This window comes from Phalacrocorax carbo, chromosome 1, assembly GCF_963921805.1.
Source record: "Phalacrocorax carbo chromosome 1, bPhaCar2.1, whole genome shotgun sequence".
Classification (NCBI taxonomy): Eukaryota; Metazoa; Chordata; class Aves; order Suliformes; family Phalacrocoracidae; genus Phalacrocorax; species Phalacrocorax carbo.
In genome coordinates, this window is record NC_087513.1 from 175,371,723 (window position 1) to 175,389,068 (window position 17,346).

General features: G+C 36.9%; 1 pseudogene; it reads left to right on the plus strand.

Moving 5' to 3' along the window:
- The first annotated feature begins 16,900 nt into the window (after nucleotides 1–16,900).
- Nucleotides 16,901–17,042, plus strand: LOC135311662 (U1 spliceosomal RNA; annotated as a pseudogene).
- The last annotated feature ends 304 nt before the right edge of the window (nucleotides 17,043–17,346 follow it).

Below are 17,346 nucleotides of genomic sequence, written 5' to 3' on the forward strand. Positions count from 1 at the left end.
AAGCGTCAAGGCACAATATTCTAACTACAGAATTTAGCCTTCAAAAGTAGATATAAATGTGCAAAAGACAGGGAAAGACAAGGCCCTGGAGTATGTTCTTTCTGTTCTTGTAGGATTTATTGCATATAAATGGCTGACTTGGACAGAAAAAATTATCACCATGTGGTTTATTGGTTAACTCTTCACATTTTCATATATTTTAAGGTCAGAAGTTCTGTTAGATTGTCTAGTTTGACCTCCTATATCACAAGAATTCTATCCACTTATTCCTGCAATGAGTTCAATAGCTTATTTCATTAAACCTGTATTTCAGAAGGACATTTATCTTGATTTAAAGGTGTGAATACTTCAGCACTTTCCATATTAATCTTTTGCAAATTTTACTACTAATGACTACTGTTATTTCAACACTTATCAATATCCATTTTAGTTTATTTTTTTAGTTGAAAATAATCTTTTTTCAACTTCCAATCCACTGCTTTCTGTTATGTCCTTCCTCACTAAAACAAAGACTCATTTAATACTTTATATTCTCTCTCTCATAAAGTATCTACAAACTGTTATAAATTTACCTTTTTGTGCTTTGTCAGAATTTGACTGTGAGATATTTTTTCTAATGTTTATCTAAATCTATTAATCTTTCCCCCTACTGCATTCTAGTAGGTGTTTCTTACATATATATTAAAGTAGAAAAACATAGCACATTGGAAACAAATACATTTTCAAGAGTAAAAAAGTATTACTCTGTAAAAGACGTATTACTACTTCCAAGCCTGAAGATGGTAACAGAGGAAAAAACTGAAAGAAAAAACCCCAAAACGCTGCTTGTGGGATTTCAAATATTTATTTTTTTGGTTAAACTAAAGTAAATAAATTCTGCTGAGGTAATAATAGTGTGCCAAGGAATTTTCTAATATGTCAAAGGGATTTTTAAGCAATTGCTCTGAGAAATGGAGAAATGTATATTACAGTGGTCTGATAAGATGTTGCAAATCATGGAAGACTTTTTGGCCATTAGAGGAAGAGAAGCCTGTGAAGCATCTCTTTCACATATATATATCACACACTGAACTCTACAAGGTGTGATTCCTTTTAAACAAACTAACTGTTCAGATTCCAAATGACTCCATATTAATTTTACTCATACTGTTGCAAAATTACGTTGGAAGGCTCAGAAACTCAGATTATTTTATTGAGTAACCTAACACCAGTGTTTAAAAGAATGTCCTTGGGTGTAGGAATGATCTATTTATAAGGTCTCAGACAAGGTCAGAACACTGAATTAAATAACATTTCTGCTTGTAACTCATTGCTTAATACACAGTATCATTGCATTCCCATTTCTTACAGAGGACTTCAGAGTGATTGACTTTATTTATGTATGTATTTTGTTATTTATTTTACTTTCTTGAATTGATTATCTGACAACAAGCTGACAAGGAGGACTCATGCTTTGACACCTCTTCCTTTAGAATGAATATACCCGTAAATGACTAATTTTATATTTAGAATATTACTGGTTTTGTAGTTTTGACAAAGCAGAGCTACATAAATTTTTCTGGTTGTGTTCTTCAGCTATGGACCAGCAAACAATCTTTTATAGAATCTTTCAGTTCTCTTTATTAGGTCTTGGTTTCAAAGACATACCTTAAGCTGAAGATGACTGACTACCAGATATAAGTGAAAATATTTCAACATGGGGGAATTTAGATTATTTTCCTGTTTTAATCTTTGAAGTATAAAATAAGTTGCAGATTTTCAAACTTCTTATAGCTCATTTAAACTACTCCTGTGACAATATATATATCTATGGTGGGATTTTTTTAGTTAACCATTGTTTAGATGAAAAAGCTGTTGTTTTCACTAAAAAAATTAAACATTGCAAGGTAATGAAAGGGAGAACATTTCCTGTGACAAACTTAATATCCTTATATCTGTTTGATTCTGTGCATGTATAAAGATTCAAAGTTCATCTTAATGTCAACTCTGCCTATTTTTACCTGTGGGATGATAAAGAAAAAAATCTGGATTGTAACCACCTGACCATGTTTTTTGAAAAAGACAGTAGACCCATTCACTATTACTTAGGAATATTTCATTTCTTCGGTCTAATTTAGTTTGACATCCAGGTAAGTCAGTGTCAAACTATGAGAGTCAAGTTAAAAAAATAAAATGTAACGTGACATGTGGACAGTAGGTTAGTTGTAGCTAAGGGGTCTTGCTTGTCCATTACCATTTTGTAGCTTCCCTTTTAAATATACAGTGGTGTCTTACCAAATTTGTTTCTCATGCTAGTGTCACAGTGAATGTTTAGAAGTGATATTTTGACAGACAGATTTCTATAATTGGAAATAACTTTAAAATGTCTTTTTCTTTTTTTTTTTTGTCTTGGACCTATCAAAATGTAGAGCAAATGAAAATTCATATATTAAGGATAGGATTTTCAAAATCTTTTAACTGTAGTCTAGCAGCTTTCAGTGAAATTGTTGGCAAAGCTATGATTACGTTCAGTTGAAGATTTTATTAACACTCTCAATTTTAACAAAAGGTTCATGATATTTTTTTTAATGGTGCAGAACTAACACAACATTAAATTCTATTAAAAATAGACTGCACCAGATTATCTGATTATTTTTTCATTGTCAGCTGATTGTTTTATCTAAAAATCTCCCTGAACTTCATTAAAAGTGTCTGAAGAGTGTCACAAGAGGATAAACTGGAAGAAGAAAAAAAGTTTTAGATAAAAGCTATGCAAAACCATGAATAATTAGTGTGCTGGAAATTCAGTAGTGAAACTGCATGTATGGGTGCTGAGGTTATACTTAATATTTTAGGTAAGGGACCAGATAGACAACAGTGATATCTGGATGTTTTCAGAGAACATGGAGTTTGATATGGTATTGTTTGAGATAGAAGAATATTCTGATGTCTTGCAAAAAATTGAAATTATTTTACAATTAGAGAAATTATATGCTAGGTCACAATATGGACTTCAAGATTTTGTTCTGAGGGCTTGACAAAATTCAGCTGCTGAGTAAACTCTAAGAAGGACCTTGTTTAGTTGGAAACAGAGCAAATGTTGGTGACTGTGAATAAAAAAAAAAAACAACATAAAATTGAAGAAGACTGTAAGAATGACAAAAGAAATCAAGCAAGGCTCTGGAATAGGCTTTAAGAGAAAAAACAGAAAAAAAAACCCCAACCCCCAAATAAAAAGATAAAATAGTCTATAAGGAAGAGTGATTCCCAAGGCAGTAGTGGTGAGATTCAGAAAAGGGCAGCTAGAGGATATCCAGTAGACCCCAAAGCCTGGCCCCAGGATGGTGTACCTCATGCTATCACTGCTGCACTGGCTTGCTCAACCTTCCTCCTGGACAGCACAGTCTTACCCATGGGACAGTGAAATTATATAATTTGTAAAACTGCATATACCTGCATGTATCTTCTATATCTGTGATTAAAGTGTTTTGGTGTCCATTTAGTCTCTGCACTGTCATTTTGGTTTTAAACTGTGATACATGGTTTCACATGTATCACATGTGAAGAATACTCTCTGAATAAGTCTAGTTCTCTTTTCCAGCACTGTTCAAGTCTTTATTTCCATTTGTTCATAATCTATGTGGTTGCAGAGAGCAATTTAAAAGCCTTGGCCTTAAAATACCAAAACACACTACATATGCATTTTTTGCGTATTTGAAAATGTTAGAGAAAGAAAGAGGAATATACGTAACTACAAAACAGTTTATAGTACTGTAATGTGTTTATGTCCGTATCTTGAGTCTTGACTTACTATTCTTGGATCCTCTCCAAATTCTCTGCATCTCTGCATGGGTCTTTTAATTTGTATCCATCATCCACTGAGGGACAGTGACAAGACAGAGGTGACATCTGTGTTTAAGGATGTCAGTTTTCTAGACTTGTTTTGAGAACGCTTGTAACTGTGCAATTTCAAACTGTTGGTACACAAGAATACAGTAGTGAGAATCGAAATTTCCCGAATCTGTATTAACAGTTCACAGGAGACAACACAAGATGGAATTTGAAATTGAAGAACAGCAACCAAGCAACACAAGCATTCTGTTAGTACCAACTACAAAAAAATAAACTAGAGGGTTTATCATTTGGGAAGAGTTGAAGGACTGTTTTAATAACCATACTGATAATATGGTAACCTTGAACGAATGCTATATGTACTTGAATTTTAATCCAATCAAAATATTTTTAGAAAGTTTTAATTTTATTTTTTTTTTAATCTTGATTCCGAGCTGAGAAGGAAGAATTATCTACAAAAGTTACAAGAGCATATTTTAAAGTTCCTTGAAGGAAGATGTGGCGCATGCTGTTGATTAGCTGAATGGAAAATAGGGTCTGGTCAAAAAGAAAATCCCTCTGGGACAGAAGGTCTAAAAGGGTAGACTGATTGTTGACAACAGAAAGTGGAGAGCTTGGAAGGATGACAAATAGGTATATTTAATCTGGAAAGGTAAGAGCAGAGAAGAAGGGGAATTTCATTTTGGAGGCTTTTAAGTGCACAAAGAATGAGTGAGATACAGGACAAATTATTATTGGTTTTGGTAGAAGTAATATGAAAAATGACATGAAAAATGAAGGCTAGGGACTGAAAAAATATATATAAAATAAACACAGACAGAAAAAATCGCACCTGAAGTACAGTAGATGAGATTTGATTTTATTGGGTTCCAAGGCAAGAGGGGAGGACAGTGTTTTACACATCACTTCCCCAAGGCCTCACTCCAGAAAGTGCAAAGCCTGAGCATGTGTTAGCATGCATTTTATGCTTACAAGATCTTTTTCTGTAAGGCATGGACAACTCTGCTTATACTGGGACCTTGTTTTGTCTACGTTTATAGAGCATAGGGAGTTCTATATTATAAGTGAGATTAAAACGAACTCTATTCCAATATTTTTATTAGAAATAGACGTACTTTGACCAGAATATTTTTATCAGTTAGTAGAAATTGCATGTGTTTTTGGAAGAGTCAGTGGTCTGTCCAAATTATTTTTCTTGAAAAATATTTCTAAGGTTCTGGAGACTTTGTGTGTGGAGTGTGGGTGTGTGTCTGCCTCAGTGGAGCATATAGTTTCATATTCTAATAATGAGTCATTTGCTCCTCATGCAAAACAAGCTGAACAGAGCAGAAGAATCAGTTTAGAGTTTCAGACAAAGATGAGAAGGAACAGTCTCGTTTTATTTTATATTTTGTCAAAGCTTATCAAGATAAAGGATTAAAACTTTTTAAACCCAGACAAAGTTGGTTCTTTTCTGTGGAGAGAAGGGAAATGTTCAGATTGTTTTAACCCTTAGAGCTTGTACAATTCCTTATAAATCTGAAAGTCTAAACTCTGGCTTATTATTAAATTCACACTCTCTAGGTCCTTGTATAGAAAAGAGTTTGTACAGGGACAACTAACTTTAAAACTAGCACAGACAAATGAAAAGGGAAATACAGGGCAAACAGGCAAGTAAACATCATTAATCTTTAACTAATATTACTTGTGAGCCAAGGATTAAATTGAAATGAGATATGTAAGGACTATTATTTCCAGAAGATGGCACTCTTATACTGTGTATTTTTGAGCATAAGTTTAGTCACTATTAATGACTGTATATGCATGTCCCTATTTGTCTAAAACTATTTAATTATTTATCTGTACACAAAAGGTAGGGTAAAATGTAAAATATAGTTATTTTTATGCAGCCTTTACTCCAAGAAACATTTATTTTGCCAGCAAGAAGCATCACTAATCAAAATGAATCATTGTCTTTACCTAAAAGTTATTCCTGGACCTAAATATGTTGGGGGGTTTTTGGTGGTTTGTTTTTTTTTTTGTTTTGGTTTTTTTTTTGGTTTTGGGTTTTGTTTGTTTTGGGGTTTGGTTTGTTTTTTTTTTCCCAAATAGTTCTTACTCCCACTCCTAAACTTATAGGTATATTATTTCTCTCTTGGAGGTGACCTATAAAAGTAGAGAAAAATATTGATGATTGGAATGATACAGCAGCAGCTGCAGTTTTCGAACAGTTAAAAACAAAATAGCATAGAGGCAAAATGGTTATAACTATGCAACAAATGGCAGCCCTGAATGTGATGAACCATGAATAGAAGTTTCTTTCCTTCCTCACTAATATGAATTTAATCTCTCAGTTTGGATTTACATCCTTAAACGACTATATTTATTTTCAGCACTGATAAATTTTCTATTGTGTTTTCTAATGTGATATGTATTTTCAGAATTAAAAGAATTGGATTACTCTATTCTTTTATCTTTATCTGAAAGATCTACATCTATTTTTCCAAAATCTATGTCAGGCAAATTTCTTATGGGGTTTACTCTAAAGCTTATTTTTTTACTTTGTGTATTAAATTCTGTGGTGTTATAACCCAGGTGCTTAAAAGATCATTAAATAAAGATCTTAATGTTATGCGTAAGGAGTCAGCATTGAGCACACCAATTAATATAAAGCTAGGAAAAATACATAGTTTTCCAGCTATGTATTATTTAAGCAGAATAGGCAATTTACAGATGCATATTTTTCTAGTTAATTAATGTATTCCTATGTAAATTAGGAATATTTTTGAAAAATATTTAACAAAAATCTGCAACAAAGCAGACCTATTTGAACTGAATTGGAAGCCGTCTAGCTGCATAATATCTATCCTGCAGTATACTTTAGATGATAAATAGTTTGTGGTATAATGTTGCAAAAGAACCAATTAATGGTATGTGAATGTAGCTCATTGATAGTTTTAACCATTTTTTGGGCATTGCAGGATGTTTAGCTGTATAAATGTTTTTTGAGGTGTTTACATAGTAATTATTTGTGCAGAATCCAACAAATTCTATTGTTGTTGTTGTTGAGCTTGTGTTCATAGGGACACTTATCTTTGTTCATTTAAAATGTTCTGATCTGGAAATACAGCTGTAGAACACAGTTCTCATCAGTATTTTTGAGACCACGGTTTTTGGGGGTAGAATTGTAATAGATCAGGCTCCTATGGTACTACTTCATTATTTTTACTTTCAGAATAGTCTAGGAGACCAAACCTTTAAAAAATTAAGCAAATATGTAGGCATAAAATTCTACAAATCGTTTTGTTGTTGGAAGTAATGGGGTCCAATGAAGAGTGTAGTAATTTAAGACCTGGAAACCCTCAGAGTTTTGTTTTTGGTAGGATATGTGAATACATCTTGCCATGTTCTGCATGGCAACGAACAATGAAAGCACATTGCAGACACCCCCCAAGAGGTGAATGTGAGCTGAATCAGGCTTGAAAAATATGTAGCCATGTCAGTTTTGTTTTGTTAGTACAAATGTAATTGTAAATGCTGTTGGAGCCACATAGATAATTGCACAGGAGCCTGTACTATTTTACATGACTCATTGGTTTAGACAGCACTTATTCTGCGATGTGTGCGTATTTTTGCTAGTTCAGTAAAAGCAGTTTTACAAGGCTGCACAATTCACGTCACTCCCCTGAATCTCTTTTAAATGTCCCTATGGAAAGATCATAAACACAATAAGTTCAAGGTTAACATCACCACAGAGAATTTTAAGGCCTACAGGGATCCAGTATCTTCTGTCTGAAGTAAGAAGAGTAATCTTAACTTCTCTTTTGCCAGTTTAGATCTAATTTAAGTTTATCAATACAATATGAATCTCATGCTATTTCATTCTGGTGTATGATGATTAAGCTTTGAAATCGGACAAATATTTCTCAATTTCTATTATTACAGCAGTAGATTTTAATACTTTTTACAGAAATACATAGTTTTTCTTGACCCATAATATTACTTTCATGACTTTCGTTGCCACTGAATTCTGCAATTAAATTGCCATGACTGAAATTTAGTTTACACCAATGACATCTGAAGTTTGTAATCCTACATAAACTGTGCTGTGGATTTTTACTGTACTTTCTGTGTTTCAGATAGTGAATAAAACGTTTTCTACAATTCATAATGCAAACTTAAGACATTTTTGTATGTACAGAACAGAACCCTTAATTTTTTAGAAATATTTTTCATATATATTATAGATATATAGCTCTATAGGGATTATATATATAAACTTAAAATATCATAGATGTATAAAATTTATATAGGTTCATAATATAATCCTACCATATATTTTTTTTTTATAGAATGCAGACCTCTGCATACATAATATGAACATTTCTATATATATCACTATAGTAAAAGTATGAATTGCTATGCATAAGGTTTTAAACATGCAAATATTTAATTTAAAAAAAGGTAAAAGTTCAGCTGAAAATATCTCAATTAAAAATTGTAGATTAAATTAGACTAAAAATTTTGGGAATTTTCCCTAATCTTATAATTGATGGCATTCATGGCCATTCAGAGTAAAATGGATTTGCTTGTATCACTTTAAGCACTTCTAGGACCCAAGGACTTTCCTTTTCTGATGGACTACTGAAAGCACTGGGATCACTCTGTTTTCTTCCCAGTGACCTTCACGACATTCAGTTGTTCTAGCAGGGTAGAGAAACTCTAGGGAAAAAAAAAAAAACAAACCACAATAAACCAAAACAATCTCATTTTGCTCACTCAGAAGCCTGGTATTTAAGGCTTTATTTGAGACTGTGATTGTTGCAGGTTGAAACTCCTTTAAGTGGAATGTAGTATGGCATATCCTGCGTGAATCCCCTCCGTACTGATCCATGTAGTCTTAGGAAGCAGAAATACATCCTAAATCAGCTCTGCTTTAAATGAAAGGATTGGTCATGCTCCTCTTTTTGTAGCAGTTTATTTAGTTCCTGTCTTCATGAAAGGCATCTATCCATAAATCCAACGCGGGTCACAGTTACCTAAGTAACACAGGTACTAATGAAACAGAGGGAAACAGAATATAACACTTACTGTATCTGTGCTGTTTAATGTTAACCAGCTCCCTGTTGATTGTACAAGCTATTGTAGGTCACAATATAACTAACTTTCATTTTGCATTGTAAGTCAGGCTATGCAGCAGCATGCATCCTGGAATGTAATGCCTCTGCCAGAGACTGGGAATTTCAGTGTGAAATATTAATTTCACTTTTAATTAAAAACAAAACAAAACCCAACGCTTGTTCATTGTGCATAATTCATTTTTCCCCAGAAGACTAAATGCCAGCTTTAGTTTCATGTTATTGTTACTGCAGGTCAGTTGCTATATCCACATTCAAAAGAGGATTATTAATTTATTCTTTCAATCTTTCTTTTGCAAACCTATATTTTCCATCATATTTTGTGATTCAAATAGCTTTCTGTTCTTCAACTATTTGGTGGAATATTTGGGGTAATTCCAGCAGAATTTTGCTTGGTGTAATTCTAAATTCTTCATATTCAGAAGCATCAAATCTTTAGAATAAATCAGAGAGCAGATTATATCAGTTCTACTAGAAGTGCAGGGTGATATTTTCTAAAGCATTTAGATGACTTCAAAACAGAAGTTGGAATAATTTTGGAGTACCTTAAGGCTAGGAAATAAAACAACAATCTTTGAAAATTCATCTTAGGTTCCCATTGTTAATTAGAAAATCACAAAACATCCAGAGTCAAAATATTAAGGCTCTACACTCAATTTTTATACATTTGACAATGAAAGGAAGGAGCTTAGATTAAATATCTATGATCACCATATGTTTCATGGAGGTGAATATCTTACATCTGACAAAGAGCCTGAACTCTGATGAAGGACCTGCCTCAAATGTCATACTTCGAAAGGCTAAGTATATCATTTGGCCCAAAACTATTATTTTTGGGTTACAGGAAGATGCCTTTGAAAATGTTTGTTCCCAGTTCTAAAAGGTGCTTCTGAACACCTTTAAAAAAACAACAACAAAAAAAAAACACAAACAAACAAAAAAGGATTTTCTTCTTTAAAAAAAAAAAAGGGGGAAAAATAAAAAAAGGAAGATACAACAAATTAAAAAATTAGGCAAGAGGGATGATGAAAAAGCATCTAATAAAGTATTCTACTGATCAGAGAACTCATCAATGAAAGGAGGAGAACCATATTATTTCTTCCTCTATCAGTATTCATATCTGGATTCCTCTACTGCTCTCAGGGGATCATCTTAAATACCACTGTGCAAGATATTCTAGGTGAAAATATCTGACACCCTTCTTGGTGGTGTGTGATTATGTAGAAATCAATTCAGGAAACTGTGAGTTAAGATGTCTCTTCATTATTACCTTACTCGCTTTACTCTGCTGCTTCATGTCCCATCTGCATTTTTACTGGTATCTAGGCTGGGAACTACTTATAGCAGAAGCTTTTTGATTATTGGTCTTTACAGTGCCCGGCACAACAGAGCTCTGATCTTTGGATGAGGTACACATGAAAGAAAACTCAGAACTAGATGGTACTGTAAATTAAGTCTCCTGGACTGGCATTCTTAAAATTGCCCAACTCCACTGAAATTGGTGGGTGCAATTGTAGTTAAAGTCCTAAGCATAACAAGGGGTGCAAAGATCTTTCCTTAACTTGGGAGGAGGGCAACAATTTTCAGGAAACTGTAATTAGTGTTTTAGCTTGATGACAGATGTAGTCAAGGATTTAGAACTGATTTCCCCATCAAGCACCAGAACTAGTCTCTTATAGCATTGTCTTTCACATTTTGAATGAAAAATGAATTGGACAATATGCTTTTTGACATACTATCTTTGTTCAGCATTCTGCAATGAGTAACTGCTTATCAGTTTATCAACTTTAATTGTAATGTTTTGTAAACAACAAGTACACTGAAAAAGAATGTGAAGGAAATAGTACAGTTTTTTAGTAGTTAGCCCTCAAATGGCCTTATGTGATTTCTTTCAGTAAAACAATTTAATACTAAAATTGTTACTCTGATATGATGCTCTGAAAATACAATGTAAACATTTATGCAATAATTCTCAGAACACCTCTCTGAAGCACTGAAGCGTTAGGATAACTGATTTACAGATGAATAAACTGAGCACAAGTTAAATGACTGATCTCAATTCACATATTGAGTGAGAGACAGAAACAAGAATAAAACAATGGATCTCTGAAAAAAGATTGGAGTACTTCCTGAGACCCATTGCCATGGGACAGTACTCATTCTATTCAAATCATGTGAAGACACTGACAGCTGAGATGCATATTCTTTTTTTTTTAATTTTCTTTTTTGTCCATATAACACTGTTGTGGCCAAAAAAAAAAAAAGTTTTGGCTATTTTTGCTGACCCCTAAACTTACATCACATTAATTTAGTTTAGTGAAGAGAGCAAATGTAGGTGTATTTTAAGTATGATCTAGTGTACAAGTAATGGCAGTGAAGTATTTCAATTATACTTGCAATTATCAAGGAGCTGCAAAAATATATTTGTGTCAAAGATTCTTTGCCACTTGTTTCCTTGCTTCTTACCATCATCACAAATTTTCCTAGAAGATGCAATGCAGTTCCACCACAGACCTCACTACAGTGTGAAATCTATGTCATGCTTTAACCCCAGCCAGCCACTCAGATGCTTGCTCACTCCCCCCAGTGGGAGTGGGAAGAGAATCAGAACAGTAAAAGTGAGAAAACTTGTGGGTTGAGATAAAGACAGTTCAATAAGTAAAGAAAAAACTATGCATGCAAGCAAAGCAAAACAAAGAATTCTTTCACTGCTTCCCATCAGCAGGCAGGTGTTCAGCCACCTCCAGGAAAGCTGGGCTCCATCATGCATAACAGTTACTTGGGAAGAAAAGCAGCATAACTCTGAACTTCCCCCTTCCAGCTTTATACGCTGAGCATGACATCATATGGTACAGAATATCCCTTTGGTCAGTTGGGGTCAGCTGTTCCAGCTGTCTCCCCTCACAGCTTCTTGAGCACCCCTAACCTACTGGCTGGTGGGGAGGAGTGAGAAGCAGGAAAGGCCTTGACTCTGTGTAAGCATGGCTCAACAATAACTGAAGCATCCCTGTATTATCAACACTGTTTTTAGCACAAATCCAAAACACAGCACTGTACTAGGTTCTATGAAGAAAATTAACTCTGTCACAGACAGAACCAGCACATTTTGTTGATCAATATGTGAAGATGCTAAGGGTATGGGTATGCTATCAAGGACATAAATGTGTTAAAGTTCAGAACATGTTAAATCAGGAAAAATAAAAGACTATTTACAATTTACATCCCATGAAAAGGGACAAATTATCTTTTAGAAAATTGTTCCAGATGTAAGCAGATGTATAACTACTCTAAAAGGTTATCAAGGGTAAGCAGTAACCCTACCAAGAAAGGAATGAGTACTTATCAGGTAAGACAGCTGTGTCTAGTCAGGGATAAAGGAGGAATTACAATAAAGCATGATGGCTTGGACTTTGCAAGGAAGTCAATAAAAATCAAATTTCTTCAGTCATGTAAACTCATTTAAAACAAAAAAAGTGAGGTCTTTAATGGAGGAAATATGGGATTTAGATTAAAGGTCATCTAGGTGCAGAGCAAAATTAAATGAATACTTATCCTCAGCTTTTAAAATGATGATGTTGCTAAGCACAGGATCAGGGAAAAGACAAGAAAATGTGGGTATGCAAATATGAATCATAGAATCATAAATCACAGAATCATAGAATAGTTTATGTTGGAACGGACCTTTAAAGGTCATCTAGTTCAAACCCCCTGCAGTGAGCAGGGACACCTTCAGCTAGATCAGGTTGCTCGGAGCCCCGTCCAACCTGACCTTGAATGTTTCCAGGGATGGGGCACCTGCCACCTCTCTGGGCAACCAGTGCCAGTGTTTCACCACCATCACTGTAAAAAAACCTTTTCCTTATACCCAGACTAAATCTACCCTCCTTTAGTTTAAAACCGTTACCCCTTGTCCTGTCACAACAGGCCTTGCCAAAGAGATTATTCCCATCTTTCCTATAGTCCCGCTTTAAGTACTGGAAGGCTGCAATAAGGTCTCCCCATAGCCTTCTCTTCTCCAGGCTGAACAGCCACAACTCTCTCAGCCTCTGCTCGTCGGAGAGGTGCTCCAGCCCTCTGATCATTTTTGTGGCCCTCCTCTGGACCTGCCTCAACAGTTCCATGTCCTTCTTGTGTTGAGGGCTCCTGAGCTGGATGCAGCACTTCAGGTGGAGTCTCACCAGAGTGGAGTAGAGGGGCAGAATCACCTCCCTCAACCTGCTGGCTATGCTCCTTCTGATGCAGCCCTGGGTATGGTTGGCCTTCTGGGCTGCAAGCACACATTGCTGGCTCATGTCCAGCTTTTCATCCTCCAGTACCCCCAAGTCCTTCTCTGCAGGGCTGCTCTCAATCCCTTCATCCCCCAGCCTGTATTGACATCAGGGGTTGCCCTGACCCAGGTGCATCCAACCAATTCCTTATCCACCGAACATTCCACACATCAAATCCATTTCTCTACAGTTTAGAGGGAAGGGTCCTGTGGAGGACCATGTCAAAGGCCTTAGAGAAGGCGAGATAGATGACATCAACGTGTCTTCCTTTGTCCACTGATGTAGTCACTCCATCATAGAAGGCCACTAGGTTGGTCAGGCAGGACTTGCCCTTACTGAAGCCATGCTGGCTGCCTCGAATCGCCTTCCTGTCCTCCATGTGCCTTAGCACAGCTTCTAGGAGGAGCTGTTCCATGATCTTCCCAGCAACAGAATTGAGGTGAGAGGTGACACAGGATGGTAGTTCCCTGGGTCCTCCTTTCTACCCTTTTTAAAGATGGCATAATGTTTCCCTTCTTCCAGTCCCCAGGAACTTCACCTGACTGCCATGACTTTTCAAATATCGTGGAGAGTGACTTGGCAACTACATCAGCTAATTCCATCAGGACTCTGGGATGTATCTCATCAAGTTCCATAAACTTGTACATATCCAGGTTCCTCAGGTAGTCAGGAACTTGACCTTCCCTTACAGTGGGAGGGGCTTTATCCCCCTGGTCTCCATCCTGCTGTCCACTGGCTTGGGAGGGGTGAGGAGAGGTTTTCCAGTGAAGACTGAGTCAAAAAAGTTGTTAAGTATCTCAGCCTTCTCCTCGTTCGTTGATACTAGGCCACCATTCTTGTTCATCATAGGGGGTACACTTACTTTGACTGTTCTTTTCTGGTTGACGTACCAGTAGAAGCAATTCTTATTATTCTTTGCATCTGTTGCCAAATTCAGATCCAGATGCGCCTTGGCCCTCCTGACCCCATCCCTACACAACCGGGCAGCGTCCCTATACTCTTCCTAGGCTACCTGTCCCTGCTTTTACTGCCTGTGCAGTTCCCTCTTGCCCTTTAGTTTGACCAGCATATCTCGACTCAGCCACACTGGTCTCTTCCCTCCCTTGCCTGATTTCTTACACCTTGGAACGGAGAGCTCTTGTGCTGTATAGAATGTGTCTTTAAAGATCTGCCAACTCTTTTCTGTTCCCTTGTCCCTGAAGACCATTTCCCAAGGGATCCTTCTGACTAACTCATTGAAGTGCTGGAATTCTGCTTTCTTAAACTTTAGGGTCCTGACTATACTCCTCACTTTTCATGTATCCCTCAGGAATGTGAACTCCACCAGTGCACAATCACTGCAGCCCAGGCTGCCTCCAGTCTTGACTTACTGACAATCTCCCTTGCATTGGTAGCCAATGCTACAGACTTCAGGAAGAGTGACTGGAAAGCTGTCTGGCGGAGGAGAACCTGGGAGTGTTGGTTGACAGCCAGCTGAACATGAGCCGGCAGTGTGCCCAGGTGGCCAAGAAGACCAACAGCATCCTGGCTTGTATCAGGAATAGTGTGGCCAGCTGGAGTAGGGAAGTCATCGTGCCCCTGTACTCGGCACTGGTGAGGCCACACCTTGAATATTGTGTTCAGTTTTGGGCCCCTCACTACAAGAAGGACATTGAGGTGCTGGAGCTTGTCCAGAGAAGGGCAATGAAAGAGAGGTTGAGGGAGCTGGGGTTGTTTAGCCTGGAGAAGAGGAGGCTGAGGGGAGACCTTATCGCTCTCTACAGCTGTCTGCAAGGAGGTTGTAGTGAGGTGGGTGTTGGTCTCTTCTCCCAAGTTACTAGTGACAGAATGAGAAGAAATGGCTTCAAGCCGCGTCAGGGGAGGTTTAGATTGGAGATTAGAAAAAATTTCTTTACTGAGTGGTCAGGCATTGGAACAAGCTGCCCAGAGAGGTGCTGGAGTTGCCATCCCTGGAGGTATTTAAAAGACGTGTAGACGTGGCACTTGAGGCCATGGTTTAGGAGGCATGGTAGTGTTGGGCTGATGGTTGGACTTTTCCAACCTCAATGATTCTATGATTCTATTAATGTTTTCATGATGACGCCAACCAGGTTCTTTTACACCTTTATGTACACTCTGTCCAGTTTCATGGAATTTTTTTTTTTTTTTTGCAGTTCATTAGTGGTCCATAACTCATTCCTTCTCTGCTTTTAAGTAACATTTTTTCTCCCTAACAAGGCATACACATGTGGGAGGCCTAGGGACAAACTTTGTCAACAAATACTGCAGGAAAGGGTACATTTATCACTGCAGCCTTTTCCATGTCCCTTGTCATTCACTTACCCTCTCCATTCAGCAAAGGGCTCACATTTTCCTTGATCTTTCTTTTGTTGCTGCATTGTCAATAGAAGTTTGTTGTCATTCATATTCCTCACTAGTTTAAACTTCCGTCAGACTCTGGATCTCCTAATTCCTTTTTTGCGCATCTGTGATAAGCTTCTGTATTCCTCTTAGAACACCTGTTCTTGTACCACCTTACTTATACTTCCCTTTGCTTTTGAGCTCCATCAGGTCACTCAACCAACTCCACTGCCTGCTCCACTTCCTGCACATCAGTATGTACCATTCTTGTGCTTTGAGGATCTTAAACCCCTTTAAAGCTCCTTTAAAATGTGTAGCCAGAGATGCTTGTGTGTATGGGATTATGTGCCCTAACCACACATTATGGTTAGACCAGCAATCCAGAAAGCAGGAAACTCTTTTTGCACCTTTCCACAGGAAAAAAAGTAAGTCTGTTTGAGAGAATACATTGTCAGCCTAATTCATCTGTATTTCTCTTAAACATAAGAAACAAAGTATTTCAGTTATGGAGCCTAGAAAACTTTTCTCCTTCCATCTATTTTCCCACCCTTTAACTCCTAAATCATAGTAATCTAACTGATGAGTCTCATGGTCATTCACATTTTCATGTTACCCTGCTGTTCAAAAGAAATAATTTTCTGTATGTTAGCACAGATTAAGGAAATTCTTGGTTTCCTGATACGCTAAATTATCTGTAGATGAAAAATTTATTGTGAAAAACACAAATTGTAATCTATTTTGGCAGAGACAATTTTTTTTTTGTTTTTGGTTTGATTTTGCCCATTGGAGGTATACTACCCATTAGATTCTATGAAATTCAAGGGAAAATAAGTAGGGACCAGTTTTTATCCTTCCTGTTGGAGATAAGCGAGTTATAGGACAAAGGGAAAAGCAAACTATTTTTATAGCCTGATATTTCAGGCATATCATTCAGATGTACAGCTGTGTACTTATTTTGTTCCTTGTTTGTGTTGACTTTTGTTGTTGGTTATGCTGAAATAGCACAAAGCTACTCACAGTAAGAAAGCAATACACTTAAAAATAAATAAAAGAAAAAAGCCTAATGATGAAATTAAACTTAGTCCATTTTAAGAAATAGAAAGTAAGTAAAACACATTTCTCTCACTTTTTTTTTCATGTCACAGTATTAGGAACGGATAGTCTCAGAGGTACAAAAGCTCAGCACCAAACTTTTGCTACAACACATCAGAACAGGGGAATGGGTGATCCTTTACATAAGTAAGAAGTTCTACAGTTTTATATCACTTTTTGCTGAATAGTCATCTTATGGTAGTGCTTGTCAGTCCCAAGATGTCTTCTTTACTTTGACCAGTTCTCCAGGACACCATGACCAGGCAGGTGGCTTTCCCAGGGCGAGGCTCATCCCCTGCACTCCAGATGTGCTGACCCCTGCGATTTCCCCAATTGCAGGAAACTCGACTGCATAATTTGTGGTAGCAGGGGACTGCGTTCATGCTCTCCCCTGAAAAAAGAGACTGTTGTGGTTTAGCACACAGCTCAGCCCCACAGAGCCACTCTCTCACTCTCCCACCAGCAGGATGGGGGAGACAATCAGAAGGGTAAAGCTCACAGGTGGAGATAAGAACAGTTTAATCATTAAAATAAAAAAATAACAGCAACAATAATGCAAATGAAAGGAAAACAACAAGAGAGGCGTGAAACCCAGGAATGGGAGAAGGGGGAATGAATAACCAAAACAAACCACACATGATACAGCCACCCAACACCACCCATCCCCAAGCCACAACCACCCCCCTGTGTGCCAACCA